This window comes from Rattus norvegicus, chromosome 19 (genome assembly GCF_021556685.1).
Source record: "Rattus norvegicus strain SHRSP/BbbUtx chromosome 19, alternate assembly SHRSP_T2T, whole genome shotgun sequence".
Taxonomy (NCBI): domain Eukaryota; kingdom Metazoa; phylum Chordata; class Mammalia; order Rodentia; family Muridae; genus Rattus; species Rattus norvegicus.
Genome location: NC_141552.1, coordinates 60,522,201 through 60,535,418, shown reverse-complemented (window position 1 = coordinate 60,535,418; position 13,218 = coordinate 60,522,201). Strand labels below are relative to the sequence as shown.

At 52.7% G+C, this 13,218-nt stretch overlaps 1 protein-coding gene and 2 long non-coding RNA genes across 3 annotated transcripts in view; 1 reads left to right on the top strand and 2 right to left on the bottom strand.

Moving 5' to 3' along the window:
- The window catches only part of Cmip (c-Maf-inducing protein), a 205,758-nt gene that overhangs the window by 87,970 nt on the left and 104,570 nt on the right, over positions 1-13,218 (bottom strand).
- Positions 7,317-9,318, bottom strand: LOC120098622 (uncharacterized). The gene is made up of 3 exons (XR_015644189.1): positions 9,201-9,318; positions 7,972-8,270; positions 7,317-7,477 (listed from the first exon to the last, which is right to left on the bottom strand). It is a non-coding gene; the product is annotated as an uncharacterized LOC120098622 (long non-coding RNA).
- LOC102548350 (uncharacterized) lies at positions 8,865-10,497 on the top strand. Its single transcript, XR_015644188.1, has 3 exons — positions 8,865-9,022; positions 9,308-10,088; positions 10,131-10,497. It is a non-coding gene; the product is annotated as an uncharacterized LOC102548350 (long non-coding RNA).

The following is a 13,218-nucleotide window of genomic DNA, read 5'->3' as shown; positions in this document are numbered from 1 at the left end:
ATTCCAAGGGACCCTGGGGGAGGTCCCACTGGATCCTCTTCAGAAAGAAGAAAAGGAAGAAGGTTTGGGGTCCAGGGCATACATTATGCACAGCAAAGTGAGCTCTCAACGGTACAGGAACACAGAACCCTGCTCTGGACTTTCACAAACTTGGGGGAGACCCTGACCTTGAACCGTTCCTCCACAGCAGGACCAGGAGGACCTATACACTGTTACACACTGGCAAGAGAGCCTGTAAGAAGAAAGTTCGAGGGCACTGGGGGTGTGCTCTTGTCCCTTGTCACCGTGCTTGCTAGCCACCACAAAGTGAGCAGATTTGCTTTTCCAGATGCTATTGCACTGTTCAGCCTCATCCAAGGCCAGAAGCAACACGGCTGCGTGACCATGAACTGAAGTCCACAAACACACAAACGAACCCTTTCTCCTTTAAGTGGATTGTCCCAGTGGCGGGCACAAGAGTTTCGGGGAAGGGGGCTGCACGAATAAAGCTGCTGTCTGTGACATCCACCCGCGCAGGGTCCTGCTGAGAGGTGCTGAGAATTTCAGCCTTGTCTCCAGCACCACCCTTTCTAAGAATGTCTAACCGCTGCCCTTGGCTGTAACCTGAAGTTCCGTAGAAGCACCACACAAGTTCTGCAGAAATTTCCCAGAGGACAAATTTGGGGGAAAGTCCCCAGGCCCATTGGTTCTTAAAGGAAGCCATAAGGCTCAGCCTCTAAGGCATAGGAGATTTCTCCTACAGCCATCCCCGTCCCTTTGGAAAAACAGGGATGCTCAGATGACACAGATGTGCGACCTGGAACTCCAGCGGCAGGTCCACATCCCTTACTCTCCTCAGCGTGCCAGACCTCGTAGCCTGTTCACAGGCCCCACGTCATCACAGAAGGGATGGGGGTGGAGCAAAGCCTTCCAGCAAGACAGCCTGCTAGAAAATAGGGTGGGGGTAGGGGAGGATACGGATGACAGCCCGATGACAGTCTAGACCTGGAGGCTCTGGGAGGTGTGGGGACTCCAGGGTTCAGCTGGGGCCCAGCAGTACTGCAGCCCCTCAGTTCAGCCTGAGGACAGAGCTGACAAGCACTGTGCATATGAAAAGCCTCAAGGCTCATAGCTTGCCCTCACTTGAGAGCAATTCACAAGGAAGAGACCCAGGGCAAAAGCCAGCCTCTAGTCACCCATGTCATCACGGCCAAACTGACTTTTTCACTTTGAAATTTTGAGTGTGTGTGGACGGCAGGTACCTGTGTGTGGTTATGTGTGGCTGCCACAGGACAGCTCCACCTTCCTCTTCAGGAGCCAGCTACCCACCTTGCTTTCTGAGACAGGGTCTCTCCTTGGTCACCTAGGAGGTAGGCTAGGCTGGTTGGCCAGTGAGCCACAGAGTCTCTCCCTCCCCCTCTAGCTTTTTACATGGGTGCTGGGGACTGAACTTGGATCCTCCAACAAAAACTGCCCACTGAGTCATCTCTCTGGCTCCTTGCTGGAATTTTACGTAAACAGAAGGAAGGCCCTGGGCAAGTTTTGATGACTGGAAAAGATGCACCCTTTTCCTGATTTTTATCAAGCTGCTCTACTACTCTGGATAGACATGGAACGTGGCTAGAGCAGGGGCTCTCAGCCTCACTGTGTTTTCCCCGTGTGCGTGCCAGGACCAGTTTACACAGAGCCCACATGAAGCACATGCAGAACGGCCAAGAACACGGGTGTTCACGGCTGTCTCTGTTGCTTTCAAAACACAGGAACTGCCGGTCACCTCCCCGCACATAGATGTCTGCAGCACCGCAAGCCAACATTCTGACAGCCAATGATCCTCTGCCGTCCTCCACATCTGCTCAGACGGTAAAGGCAACAAACACACGCTTGCAAGGCAAAGAAAAAAACCCAACATGCCACCTTAGTCCTGACCCTGGCTGGCTGGGGCCTGGCTAGACCAGTCTTTCGGAACGTCAGTTTCCAGATTGTGTGTGTGTGTGTGTGTGTGTGTGTGTGTGAAGGTCCACAGCCCTGCCTGCCCCTGGTGGGATTCCTTGTAGAATGGTGGTGATAGAGAGGTTAACTATGCGAAGCACGTGGAACATTCAAAAACTGTGACAAATGTGAGCGAGAAAATGAGTAAGGTGACAGGTAGAGGCAGGAAGCTGGGCAGGCAGGTTAAAGAGGAACTCACGTTCTTAGGGAAGGGGGCCGCCAGGGGCTCCACCAGGAGTGCTAAGGGAGATAGAAACCATCTTTGCCTGTTGGTTCACTTCCTGTCAGCTGGCCACAGAGCTCTTTGGGGTGAAGGAATTACACCCCATCATATTGGCCTGTAAGCAAGTCTAGAGAGCATCTTATTTGATTAGTGATTGGTGGGGGAGGGCCTAGCATATTGTAGGTGGTGCCACCCCTGAGCACGGCGGTCCTGGGGTGTATAAGAAAGGAGGCTGAGCAAACCATGGAGAGCAAGACAGTAAGAAGAACCCCTTCATGGCCTCACCTCCTCCAGGTTCCTCCTTTGAGTACCTGCCCTGACTTCCTTCAGTGACAGTGTGGTCTGAGAGTTGTAAGCAGAAATAAACCCTTTCCTCTCCAAGTGTATTTCTGGGTCATGGTGTTTCACCACAACAACAGAGAGCTCACGGCTAGTAGCTCTGATGAAAGCTCAACCAGCCACCAACACGGGACAAGACTGCCCCACCCATGGGCTGAAACCAAAGAGAACTTCACAAACCATTTAAAGCAAGAATGTGGGGTTGGGGATTTAGCTCAGTGGTAGAGCGCTTGCCTAGGAAGCGCAAGGCCCTGGGTTCGGTCCCCAGCTCCGAAAAAAAAGAACCAAAAAAAAAAAAAAAAAAAAAGCAAGAATGTATTCTGGTTTTGTTAAGGTGGAGGTTGGGGGCAATGGAGGCAGGAGGATCTCTGAGTTTGAGGCCAGCCTAGTCTACAAAGTGAGTTCCAGGACGGCTAGGGCTACACAGAGAGAAACCTTGTACTGAGAATAAAAACAAGAACAAAACAAAAGCAAACAAGCAAACAAACAAAAAGACAGAATCTCAAGTAACCCAGGCTAGTCTTGAACTCGGTATGTAGTCAAGGAAGACTTCTCAATCCTCCTGCCTCCACCTCTGGAACCTTGAGGTGTCAGGGATGTAAAGATTGGGAAGGGAAACCTTTGACCTTAGAGAGCAGCCTGCTACCCCCATGTCAGCCCCAAAGAATCTTCAGATTTAATAAGGAAGAAACAGGTTGAGAGAGGAGAGGCATCTAGAAGGATGGTGGCTGGGCTTTTCCTGGCTGAAATAAAAAGCAGCAAGGTCAAGGCTGGTGAGTAGAATGGTCCACTAGCATGTAAGGAGTCCTGGGCTGTGTGCTCACTCAAACCACACAAACTGCACACTGTACACTGTGCATGGTTGTAATGCGGCTCTCAGGAGGAGACAAGAGAGCCCAAAGTTCAAGGTTAGCCTCGGCTACATGAGATGCTGCCTACAAGAGACGAAATACCATGGGTGCTTCCTTTTCTGCCACCTGGACAGCAGTCATGGGGGTTGTCAGCTCTCACAGCCCACAAGCACCACCAGTCCCTTCTCATGTCCCAAAGGCCTCCCTCTGTCTGACCCTGGTAGCCTTCTGTCTCACAGGACCTTAGCTCTACAAAGCTGGGTTCTCCGGAAGCCGAGGCCAGCAGGGCAGACTCTTAGACAAATAAACTCAGTGTTTCTCTACGGTTCTTGGCAGAGCTGAGCTGGATTCAGGAGCCCGTGTGTGTTTCATGCATGGGAAGTCCTTGGCGGGTCTTTCCTCGAGCTGTAGGCTTCTAGCCAGGGCTTCCAGGATGAGTGACAATGGGTGCCGAGGGAACTGAGCCCGTGTACACACTGGAAGGTGTACACACTGTGAGGTGTACACACTGTGGGGTGCTCCTGCAGAGACCCTGGGACCATCTCCAAGAAAGTTCATGGCAAGGCACGTAGAAATATGTGGGGGCATGTCAAGAAGCCGTGGGGCTGGCTTGGGAAAAGTTCTAGAATGTGGGTACACACGGCTTAGATTTTCAGCACCCTTTGACAGCTCTCCCTGACTTCTGAACTCTCTGAATTTTTGTCTAGTGAAGTGGGGATAAGAGTGTCCGCATCACGGGGCCACTGCAACCTAGAAGGACCGGTCATAGCTTGAAAGGGAAAGAACTTTGAAGGTGGTAGCTCAGGGGACCCAGGGCCAGCCACCGAGAGGTAGTAGCTATGTGACCAAGACTCAGATCAGTCACCTTTCTCCATTTATCTGAAAGCCTTCTAGACACAGAAACACAGTCACACACTCGAAAACTACCCAGTGGCTGAGAGGGTACGAGAAGGTACCAATTAGAACCAAGGCAGTGGGCGTAGCCCCTGGACCAAGTTACACGGTTTCCTTTTCATATACAAAACCCCTCTACCCAGCCCCAGTCATCTGGAATCAAGAGCAGGTAACTGGTATTATTCAGTCTAATGGAAGACATAAAAGAAAAAAAAAAAGACAAAAACCCAGCCAGTCACACATGCTACCTCACATGACCCCCTCCCCCCCTGCACATCTTGCCGGGATTAGTAACAGATCCCAACAGACCAAAATGAACACAGAGAAGTCCAGGCCACCAGGGATTTAAATCCGGCCATCTCTCCTGCATCCTCTGCTTGCTAGCTTCCGCTATCCACCCCCATAAAATCACCCTTCTGGAACTTGAACTCTGAAGATCACAGAAGACAATAGCCATGAGGTCCAGACCCAGCAGGCCCTGAGCGCAGCCACCAGCACCTCTTGAGTAACAGAAGAGGACCAAGTTCTCAGGATGTGTCTTCGAAGACCACTTCCTGTGAGTCGTTAGATGATGGGGTGGCTCTAGGAGGCGTCTCCACAAGGTGACACAAAACCGATTTCAAAGACGTAGGCTCTGGGGGAGCCTGTGTCATCAGGTGCATCTGTCATCAGCCCACTCTGATTCTAGTTCTACTACGGAGGCCTCATGGTGTCCACAGGAACCTCTGTGGCCACTCTAGCCAGAGTCTTCTCAGTGACGGAGAAGGATGGGTATGTGAAAGCTGCCTCACACTTGGCTTCACATCAGTCACCCACTTGCTGACTTGAGAGCTCGCTTCCCTCTCTCCGTGCGTAGTTGGCTAGATTGCCAAATATTTATTGAATACTTCCTGTGGGGCACGGTTGGTGTGACCCAGGCACCAGGGACACATCCATACACTAGAGCTCCCTACCTCCAACACATGAGCTGAACCCCAAATCAACCTCTGCTGTCTCCCTGCATTTCTCTCTTCCCTGCTACATCTGCTACCTGGCTGCTCACTCAATGTCCCCCATGAAGTGGATGCCTCAGTGCCAGGGTCCTGCTGGTCCCCAGGATTAACTCGGATCGTCACATTTGCGCAGTAAACACATCACCAATGGAGTTGTCTCCCCAGCCCGCCCCTGATTAGCCACCAACCTATTCCTGAACTGAGTGAGAGCATCAGGACAGGACTTGCTCTTTGCTCTATAGGGTCCCCAACTGGAAGGATGGCCCAAGGACCAACCTGAGAGATTAGGGGACAATCACACAGGCCCGAGGATTTCCCAAGGCTGCCACCATCAACGTGAAGACAAAAGAACACAGCATTAGGAACCATCCTTTCCTTCACTGTTTGATCAGAATGCCAAAGTCACAGGCTATGACAGCCAGCACTGACCTTCCTAGAGGCAGAAATTTTCAAATCAGTTCTAACCCAAACACCTCTAAACCACTAAACCGATGAGGGAAGAGGAGCCTCAGCTCCTTCCTAGCTCTCCCCTGGAGCACTGCTTGCTACACACTGCCACCATCAGGAGCTCTGTAGCAGTAGAGAGCTGCTGCTGTCCCCAGCTTGCTGCTCTGAGTTAGCATTGGGTCACCTTCCAGCTGCCAAGCGCTCTTGTCCTGAGGACAGCATTCGAGTCCCCATGCCTAGCTCCACTGTCTGGGATACTCAAACCATGTAGGGCAGTGCTCAGGGTGGGAGAAGGGGCCCCATGGCCACCCTGCTAGGGGCAGATTCCTCCTGGAGACACTGCTTCCTGCAGCCCTGGGCCATGTTTCCTTAGGAGTAAGCCTGCTAGAAAGTAGTTGCCTTGGAGGATTTCTGTTCATGAGCAAGGCCCCAGGCTGGGGCTCAGGGAGCAGGTAACAGGTGCTTTTCAGGCAGGCTTTGAATGTGGAGGGGGCTTCTATGTACCCGTTCCTCCAGCCTGACTGACTCAGAGGCTTTTACAAGCACTGCCTTCACACCACTAGTTAGAGCTGGCCTTGGATGGGAGAACCGGGCCAGCTGCAAACACCCCAGGAGAAAATACAATTAGATAGATTTAGGACTCTGGCTGGGGCACGAACATGGAAGGGGTCCCTGAGGAGAAAAGCGAAGGGCGGAATGGAAGGGCTCTGGGGGCTAGATTTCCTGGGGTCCAGCCTCAACTGTGGCCAGTCTGATGTGAGGTGGTTCTATCCTTCAGCGTCTGCGGTTTCGCCATCAGGGTCTACCATAGCTATCAAAGGGATAGATACAGACTCTTGAGTCCCCAAAGCCATCTAAAAGGGGCAGAACCCAGAGGCCTGGCACTGACCCTACCACCCCTACCTTTACGGTCGGTGACAGATGGCATCCACTACCCAGGGACCTTCCCATGGGAGCAGCAGTACCACCTTCACTTCCTGTGTGGAAACCTGAGTTGTTTGTTTGCTTCTTGAGACAAGGCCTCATGTAGCCAAGGGAAGGTCTCAGACTCACTATGCACATGAGGGTAACTTTTAACTCCTGATCCTCCGGCCTCCACCTGCAGAGTGCAGGGATCAAAGATGTCGGTCTAAGGGGAAGGGAGGAGTCAGAACTCGCTGTACTGAGCTTGTGGGGACCCACACCTCTGATTCCCCACCCAGGTCCTGCCTACTCTACCACCTCAGACAGAGAAGACAATGCAAGTGGTGTCACGGGCCCTCAGAGGTGAGACGAGAGGCTGTGGTTCCAGGACAAGATGGCTCAGTAGACAAAGGCACCTGGCCACCAAACCTCATGACCTGAGTTCCAATTCCTGGGCTTCTGTGGGACAAAGAAAACCGACCCCTCAAAAGCTGTCCTCTGACTTCTACACACACACACAAATAAATAGACTGCCAACACTACACACACACACACACACACACACACACACACACACACACACACACACAGTGTTAAAAGACACTAGGCTCTGACAACAAGGCACCCATGCACACATTCAAATCCTCCTGGCTTAGTCTCTCTCCAGCTGTGTGCCCTTGAGCAATTCACAGTCGTGAGCCACATCCAGTACAGTTTATTGTATTTCGCCAGTCTGGAGATGCGCTCAACTTCCCTTGAAATCAGGCGTCTTCCCGGCAGTCTCGGCTGACAGTGGATAGATATAGCATGTGACGCCGCCGTAGGTTAGAGGAGAGGCTTGCTACATGGTGGCATTCAGCCTGGCACCACAGGGAATTGGCTTAGCGAAGAATGTGCCCTTTCTCAACCTAGCAGCTGACCCAGCCCCCCTATAACCTACCTAAGTATACGTGGAGCAAGAGCTGTGGGTAAGAACTTTCCCTCCCCCATCCTCAGAGACCAGCACTGCTCCAACACCACAGTCCCGTCAGACCCGAAGCCCACACTCTAGACAGGACCCTAGACCCGATCCCGCTCAGCGCATGACAGAGGTCATGACTGTGGCCTGGCTTGGCACGTCAGGCGATAAGCACATCCATGGAGCTGTGTGCAAATAAATGAGTGGGGTAGGATGATCAGCTGACCCTGGCTGCAGCCCCAAGGGCTTCACCTGTTTACTGTGGCTCCGATGAAGTCAGTCTTGGGGGAACTATCCCTCTGGGGTTGACATCACTGCTCTAGAGACCCATGTGTTCCTCTGGGGCCCCATCTCTCTCCTCTGAATTTGTTCCTATCCCCAGTGTGGAACCTGTACCTGCATAGCGGTTAGGGATGGTAACACACTCAGTCCTGTCCCCTCGCAATGCTCTGGGCCTGGCAGAACTCCCAGGAGGCTCTCAGCTTCCCAGTCTGCTGCTGTGTGATACCGGCCTGATGGCTTGCCTCAGTTTCCCTCTTCCGAAGAACAGGGATGGTCGTGGTGGGGAAGGCGCCGTGTCGGGGGAAAGCGTCAGGCATGTGTCCAACTCAGAGTTAAGAGCTCAGTTAATCTTAGCCATCAATCAGGTGGTAACTCGGAGAACGTTCCAGAAGCAGTAGCCATTCCTAACATCGCTATCAAAAGGAAGCGGAACAGCGCCCTTCTCAGAGGACCGAGAGAAACAGGAACGACGAGCAGGAGGACCCCATTATATATATGATGATGCCCTGCATTTGGCACCAGTAGCCATGTCACGGGCACCACCGTGTAGGTCTTAAAGGATTGGCATGGTCCCTCTATTGTAGGTCAGTGTGCTGGTCCTAGCACTCAGTGTCACCAGCTAGAGCATGGCCTCTTTGTGCATCTCTCTGTCCTGCTGCTCTGTGAGCCCCAAGAACAGGGACAGGACCTGGCTTAGAGCCACAGTGTCCCTATAGTAAAACATCAGGCGTATAAGGGATGGACAGCCAGAGGGGGGCCTCAGCCAACATCAATGCCATGTTCTAAGAGAATCTCCACCATCTCCCTCCCCCTGTCACCTGATGAACAACTAGAATTGTCCTGCTGTCCAGTAAAGCCTCCTCCAGCTTCCTAGTTCCCGCTAAGTCACTGCCTTTCCCTGAAGTACTAGCCGACATCCTGAGCTGTCAGGGCGGGGCCGGAACTATCTCAGGCTTAGCCGGTCTTGCTCAGTGACATGCCAGGTGCCAGGCCTGGAATCCCTGCCACCTCCTCCTGCCAGCTAGCGGGACTCCTGGGGCTGTGAAGGCTGTTGGTGCCAAGCGAGGGCAGTCCCAGGACGGGCTGGCAGTCTGGACCGAGGGGACCACACAGTCACCAGCAGACCTGATAACAAAGAATGCAGAGCCACCAGGAGACAGTAAAGGTCAGTGCTCTCGGTCCCTGCAGGAGCAGGGTGGGGCCTACAGATCAGTGCTGCCCAGGGACTTTCTAGAACAGTGGGAGAGTCCTATATGTGTTCCCCAATGTAACTCGCTACGTAGCCTAGGATGACCATGAATCCTCATACCTGACCCTCCTGTCTGCCCCTCTCAAGAGCTAACCTTTAGAGGCGCGTACCACCATGCTCAATTTATATGCAGTGCTGGGAGGGAACCCAGCGACTCATGCATGCCGGGTGAGTACCCATCAATCTCTCCACCTCCCCCAGCCCACGTCGGAGCACTTGGAATGTGGCCGTTTGTGACGTGCGGAACGGAACCCCTCAGTTCAGCTGATTTTTATTTAACTTAAAGGCCACCCTCTGCAGCTTGGATCACTGTCTCAGGCCAAGCCCAGGGTTTGGGGTTACTACACTGCACCCCAGGAAGGGAAGAGGAGCATCAAAGCCAGAGGCCCTGCTTGTCGCGGAGGCAGTGCTCAGCCTGAATCCCAGGCCAGGCGCTCACAGAAGGCTTGGATGACATCAACCGACTTCACTGTCACGGTCATCACCAGGAACAACACACACCTTACAAAGCAGGAGACTGGAGTTGGGCGAGCCGGAGCCTCTGTCACTTGCCTGAGGGACAGGGGACAGCGCTGACTCATGTCATGGCCACCAGCACTGCCGACCATTCTCTGTCTGCCACAGACATCTCTGAAGGAGTGCCACGCACTCTGTTCCCAGCTAGAGTGCCAGGTTATTCCCTGAGTGGTCTACAGGGGGCACTGGCTTGAGGGCTGCGTGACCAACCTGCCCAACAGTCCTGGAATTTACCATTCAATCAGCCCAGTTATGCTGTCAAAAGTGAATTCCCAATGTCTCCCTTCTAGCTCCTCCCCCTCTGTCCCTCCTCCACAAGATCTGTCCCCCAAACAAACAAGACCTCCCACAGATGCAGTCTGTGGGTCTACTTCTCTCTACCTTCAGCCTATTCCAAGGTGAGTGGGCGCCGCCATACCCGCCTGTCACCTGGCCCACCCTACCCCACAAGCCAATCCACAGAACTGTAAAATCTGTACCCATTGATTGATTGATAAAATCTGTACAGATTGATTGATTCTGTAAAATCAACAGGTAGCTTTTGCACTGGTTTCCAAAACTACGAGCCACGCCCTCTTTCCAACTATGAAATGTGGAGAGCAGATGCCCTCAGTCTGACCCCAAACGGAGGTCGAGTTCCTCTCTACCTCTGGAGGATTGGAGCACGCCTGTAATCTTAGCATTCCAGGGGTAGAGGCAGGAAAGGAGTTTAAGGACAGCCCTGGCTACAGAGCAAGTTGAGGGCCAGCCTGGGCTACAGAGAGGACCCTGCTGACCCTGTGGCTCCATTCCAAAAGGCAGCAGTTCCAACTTGACTACTTTGTGCCTCACCGATACTGCTTTGATAAAGAGGGCCAGAGGCCACTGGATTCTAAGTTGTGTGTTTGCCTTTTCCTCCCATTTGGCACTCGGACATGAGGGAGGGAGACTGACGCATCGGTACGTGGGGGATTGAGGGGCTTCCCAAAGCAAGACTCTGCACAGTAAGCAGGGAAGTCCCAGGCAAACTGGGTTGGGCTGGTCGCTCCCTTTCTATACAAGAGCTGCTGTTAACCTTCTGTGAGAATTACTGTGCATTTCACCACCACTGTCAGGGACCTTGGCTTCTGCTAACTCTGGAATCCTAAAAGCCATGAGGCATGCAGTCATCAGAAAAGGAGTATGCCTTGGGAATTAGATTCATGAGGGGCAAATTCCGCTTGGCCTGGGTAGGTGGGGCATCCTCAGCCAGGGGACACCTAAGCTCAGCTCCAGTAAGAAAAGGCCCACTGCGCAGGAACATTGCTGACAAAGAAGAAAGAGAATGGACGTGCATGGTGTTCAAGGACCACTGGCCCCCAATTGCTTTGTGCTGTCTGAAGCGAGAAGGCAGCTAGCAGAGATTTTTGAGACCGTTTGTAGCACACACAACCAGCTCAGGAGTCTCAGGGGAAAAGGAGCTTTTTCCAAGGTAGACTCCAGTCCTACACAACATGGAGATCTTGTTATTCCAGGCAAGCAAGACCTGGGAACCAGAGCCCCAGCTCTGGAGATCCAAGGAGACAGTGTCTACCTGGAGAGAGCATACACTTTGGTCCCTGGAGCTGAGGAAAGAGTGCGTCAGGGAATCCAGAAAAAAAAGGGAGCCTGCCCAAGGCTAGGTAGAATGAACCTCAAAGTCACTGAGAGGAGGCTAGAGGTCGAGAAGGCTATGTGACTGGCTGCACATCGACCCAGGAGCGGGACTCTTCCCAGAGGAAGACGGAAAACCAATGCAGCTAGCGAGAACTGTGGGAGCTGGACCAGGGGACGCAGCAACCCTAAAGGATTAGTTACACACAGATCCACACCTTGCTAGATTTAAGAGGCTAGGGATGCCTTACCGAGAAATGCAGAGACTCCTGGCTTTGAGAGTTCAGGATGCCAAGACAGTTAGTCATTTCTCTGAATTGGACATACACACAAGCCACACAACCCCCCTCTACTAAGTGGGCTAAGCTTGGCATGGAGCAAATGGAATATGGGGTATGTGTATGTCACTATTTACCTGGACCAGAAACCTCCTCCTAGATGTGGAAGAGTAGTTAGTTCATAAGCCCAGGAAGTAATCCACACTTTATAAGGCTCAGGAAGTTCCTGAAAGCGACGAGATTTACAAGTAATCATTCCTGGAAAAAGCAGACTCCCCAGTCAGTCCAGCTGCCTCCTAGTTCTGTAAAGGGCTCGAGGGATACAGCTATCATGAGTAGCTACGCAGGGGCTTCTCACGCACGAGTAGTCATGTGGGCTCTTCAGTGACGCAGCTGCCTATGAATCATCCAGGCTCCCGTAAGTGACCCCAATAAACTCAGTAGTCCACTAGTCTGTGACCAGTGTGCCCTAAGTGGATCATGCCTCCCTCAGGAAGTCACACAACTAGCCTTCTGTGCATGCACTGCAGTCAATGCAAACCAAGCCTCAAGCCACAGCAAATCTACAAGCAACACAAAGTTCCTAGCCACAGCCCCAGGTCCCTCTGTTTCACAAACACAGACAGAATCCCTAGTCTTTCTCTAAGGCGCTTTTCCTAATCCAGAGAGCAGGAGTTCCCTCCTCCCCAGAATCCTGAGCCATGGCTGTTTTGTTCAGACTTCCTTTGTTTGGGGATGACCCTGACTGGGTTTGGCAGTGCTGGTCACGCCTGTTCTAGACTGAACCCCCAACTGCCCCCCCCCCCCAAACACACAGGGTTCTGACCAGGATCGGGAGCTACTGGGTGGGAGATCTCAGAAGTCAAGCGTTCTCTCACTACATCCTCTCAAGGACACAAGCTCCTGGCCTGGCTAAGGTCATGCCCAGCAGGGATTTGACTATGAAGTTCCTCCTCCTCTTCCCCTTCCTCCTGTATTCTTGGAAGCCAAGCGTCACTGACGAGCCTGGAGTTAGAGAGGTGGCCAATACTATTCCTGTTTACCAAATGGTCCCCAGGCTGTGTGGACAGGCTCCCTGGAGGGGTCCAGGTGACACAAATCACTCTGCTCCTGAAGGTGTGATGGTGGGAAGGGGTCTGGAGATGAGGGTCTCTCTGCCCAGCCATGTTTCTAAGGAGCCCATTGGACAGGGCATTGTTTACATGAAGAACCCCCTGCCCCTCTTTCCCTCCTTCCCGGAAGGACTGGATCAACATGGAAATAATATATACCACTTTGTGGGGTGCCCACTAGCCCTGGTTATTTAGGGAAATGTGGCTGAATCACAGAGAGAACAAGCCAATGCAGCCTAGGGCTCTTCGAAGACAACCTCCATGTCTCTAAAGGAGGACAACACATGGAGAAGATGGGGACAGAATCCACAGGATCCCCACAGTGCCCATTGGGGTGACCCATCACAAGGTGCCCAGTCAGGTTCGACCCAGAACCCTGTCACTGTCACAACAGTGAACCCACCTGCAGTCTACTTTAAGTGCCCTGTCATTTCCCCCACGTTGACAGCATGGGGCTGTAGAATGGGCCACCAACATACACACAGCTATCAAGAGTGGGACTTTTCCACTTGTGGCCTCGCAGAGCCAGGCAGTTTACCCAAGTGAAAATTCCTAACCAGATGAAGAGGCACAAGCACCCTTAGTATCAAATGGG